General features: G+C 48.0%; 1 pseudogene; it reads right to left on the bottom strand.

Annotated features, from left to right (window-relative positions):
- Positions 1-1,649: 1,649 nt before the first annotated feature.
- Positions 1,650-3,671, bottom strand: part of LOC114009760 (OTU domain-containing protein 4-like) — a 52,846-nt pseudogene continuing 50,824 nt past the window's right edge.

The raw sequence follows: 3,671 nt of genomic DNA, 5'->3' as shown, positions 1-3,671 counted from the left end.
CCTATCCTCCCGGGGGGTGATTTCTCGCTTTCTGTCTCTCTGTCTCTCTCTGTCTGGCGAGCGCACGCACCCTATAGCAAAAACCTCTCCAAAAAAAAAAAGGAAAGAAAAAAGAAAAAAAACAAAAAGAATCTTGGGCATGCATGCACACGCGCCCAGTGTGAGTTTTAAACCACCGGGTCCAGGACTCGAACCATGGTTGACTACATGGGAGTCCAGTGACATAGCCATTATGCTAACTGCTGGTCTCTATCACTATAAATTTAAAATTTGTGAGTAGAATCATATATGCGATTTTTGTCTTAATTTTTTCACTTAAATATTTGTGAGATATACTTTTCATATTAAGTATAGCAGGAAATTATTATTATTTTTACAAACTTTTTTTCTAGAATTATTTTATTTAAATTTATTTATTTATTTTGATTTGGCCAGAGAAGGACAGGGTGAGAGAGACGGGGAAAGTGAGAAAGCAAGCCGCCAGGTCTAGCACTTAAACCCTGGTTGGCCATGTGGGAGTCCAGGGCCTCTAACCACCACGCCACCTGCCTGCCCGCCAGGGAATAGCTGCAGTTTATTACATACAATTATATGAATATACCAAGTTATATCTGTCCCTTCTACTATTGTTGCAGAAAACAGACGGCTGAGAAACCAAGGGCCACCCAGAGCAGGAGAACGGGGCTATTCGTTATTATTTGCAGAACTCCAAAGTTCGGCACGATTCCCGGAAGTCACAGGGATTGTACAGTCAGGGTTCGGGGACACAGCAGACAGAAGAAACCAGAAAAGTCATAAAATAGTTGCAAACCGACTTGTAACATTTCTCAGTTCCTGCAGAACCCCATTTCCGGTTTGCAAGCAGCTGTTTGCATGCAAGGTCCCTATCGTTCCCCTTGATGCCCTTGGTTTTCCTTAGGGCATCAGAGCATGGCTTTGCAGTCTTTCATTGATTTATTTTTCCCAAAACAATTTCCAGCATCCCCTACACCAGATTAAACTACTAGCGAACAAAAAACACCCCCTCACATTTTTATTTTCTACTCCCCCAAAATATCTTAATTATCCCTGTATATTTTGGATGCATACTTGTTTCTCTAATTTCTAGCTTGGCTTACCATTATTTTGGAATTTTAACATCTATTTGATAATATTAGAAATCTTTTCTTACAACACAGTTGTTCACAGACTTAATTATCTTTAGACCATATAAGACAAGATGCCAAAGTACATATCAAAGAAAAGCAAAACTAAGATAGCCTCATACCAGCTGGTTTCTTCTTACAGACTGAGTTACCAGACAAGAGGTTTCCCCAATGTTTCCCAGGTTGTTTGTTTGCTTTTTCCGTGTCCTAAGTCTCTGTGTGGTACCCAGGATGGCTGTGAAAGGCAGGCCCCAGAGCTTGGGTGGTGGGACAGGCTGAGCTCACCCGTCAACAGCCTCCTTCTAGCTCCTGGCATTGTAAGCCAGCAGCAATGGAATAGTCACGTTTTTGTTGAGTTCGTTTAGACTCTGGCGAAACTTCATTTTCCACCTTTCTATGGACAGCTGGATCGAGTGACTTAAGAACCTCTCTCGGTAAGAGTCAGGCTAGCAGAGCTCCCATTGTTCTTCCGGGACTCATCACCTGTCAGAGGCTTGAATCATTTCAAGCAGTCACCTCATTTGAAGCGGATTTACTCTTGTACACGGCATCCTCTGAATCCGATATTTCACGATTGTTTTCATCAGCTACATCAGAGGTGTCTGGTTCCATCGCAATTTTACTAACAGCAATTTTAAGTGCCTTCTCATAGAGCAATTTATAAGGAAGAGGTTGACACATAGCAGAGCTATTTTATACTCCACGGGACAGACTATATCACAATGATTTCCACCAAAAAGCACAGTAATGCCTTTTCAGGAAAATTACTTTCAGTTGCTTATGAAGGACAGAGATTTGGCTCCCGATAAATCACATAAGAGAGAGGGTACCTAGTTCCACCTTTCCTGCCCATGCCTGTGGGTTTTCCAAACATTTCAAATACTCCTCAAATGACCGTTCTATAAATGCTTGGAGTTTCTCTCTGTTCTCTCAAAGACACAGTGACACAGGCCCTTCCAACGTCAGCATGGTGGGGCTGGGAGCGCGATACCTGCTCTGCCATGGCCTGGAATAGGCACGACCCTCCCTGGTCACCAGATTCCAACACAAACCCAGTTTCTCCAGATAGGCTTCCATGGGCTTCCCATCCTCTTGGGACCCAGCACCACTCTGGTCCCCACCTTTGGGGGTGCTGATGGCTGAGCTGCCTTCACGTTGCTGGTCTTGCTGCAAGCCAGTGGGGACAGGCTAGCCCCACATGGCCACATGCCAAAGGACCAGGGGAAGGGGATGGTAATGGGTTTTCTTCTGTGGGAACCCGGTGTTAGTGTCATCGGCTTTTGTGAGTGATGCAGGACTCTCTCCAGGCCAGTTCGGGTCTGCCATGTCAGAGAGTGGAATCCAAGTGGGAGGGAGGACTTGAGGGAGGCGAGCACTGTCACAGCCACCAGGGCATCTTCCAGTAGGTAATCTCGGGTGGATGCAGCCAGGTCTCGGTAGTCTCTTCTCGTAAGCATCATCCCTTCCAAGTCTTTGCAGATGTTGGCAAACCAGCCTCTGGTCCGGTGACCGCACCTAGCACCACCTCAGGCCGTGCATCCTCGCTGCAGTTGTCTGGCCTCGCCAGCTGGCAGCTGGTCTTCAGAAGGTTGAAAAGCTGCTCGGAAGGAATCCCAGGTTAGGGGTTGCCCCCCAAGGTCATGATCTCCCTCGGCAGGACACCAAAGGACCACACATCACTTTGGGTGGTGTAGATATGGTCAAACAGGGACCCGATCACCACCCAAGTGACTGCAATCTGGCTCTTGCTCCTCTTCATGTAGGACTCCTCTTCATAAACATCCCGAGAAATCCAAAGTCCAAAATCTTCACCTCGTGCCTCTTGGCTACCAGGACACTCCTGGCTGTCAAGTCACGATGGGCCAGTCTCATCTCGGTTCAGTGCTGCATCCCCCGAGAGATCTGCCAGCAAATGGGATGCAGTGGAGACAGACAAAAACGAGTTGGATGTCCCCTCGGGACCAATGGGTGAGCAATCAGATGTCCACCTGGACTTGGTGCACAGGGAGGTACCAGGTCCCCCAGCACTGGGCATTGCTCTGAGCCTATGAGGTCACCATAGAAACACTGGTAAGGACCCACTCAGACCCCACAGTCTGAAGACAGTGGGACCACAGAAACTGACACGCACACACGCATTCAGAGTCACTCTGGAGTTTATCACAGTGCCCTCCCCTCTTTAGAAGAACCCCCAAGAAGCCCCAGGAGGAGACCTCACAGAGACCTGAGCTGGTGGCCCCGGCTGGCACAGCTGGAGACCACACAGTGACTTAAACCCTGAACTGGTGGCTCTGATGGGAGACCACAGGAGGCTATCAGTGCTCCCTTTCCACCCACGTGGGGTGGACCTGACTGGGTTTCTGGGTTCCAGCCTGTGAGTTGACTGGGTATTTTCAGCCTGTGAGTTGCTCTGTCAATCAAGTCCAGTGGGGGTCAGTTGCCTACAGGTGTTAGCACCCCCAATGAAGAAGGACTCGAGAAAAGACAGTGGCACTTCTTCATTAGATTCTGGGGTCTCTCCATCCC

Source organism: Tupaia chinensis, unplaced genomic scaffold (genome assembly GCF_000334495.1).
Source record: "Tupaia chinensis unplaced genomic scaffold, TupChi_1.0 Scaffold000619_1, whole genome shotgun sequence".
Lineage (NCBI taxonomy): Eukaryota > Metazoa > Chordata > Mammalia > Scandentia > Tupaiidae > Tupaia > Tupaia belangeri.
The sequence above is the reverse complement of the archived record's forward strand: the minus strand, read 5'-3'. Positions and strand labels throughout refer to the sequence as shown.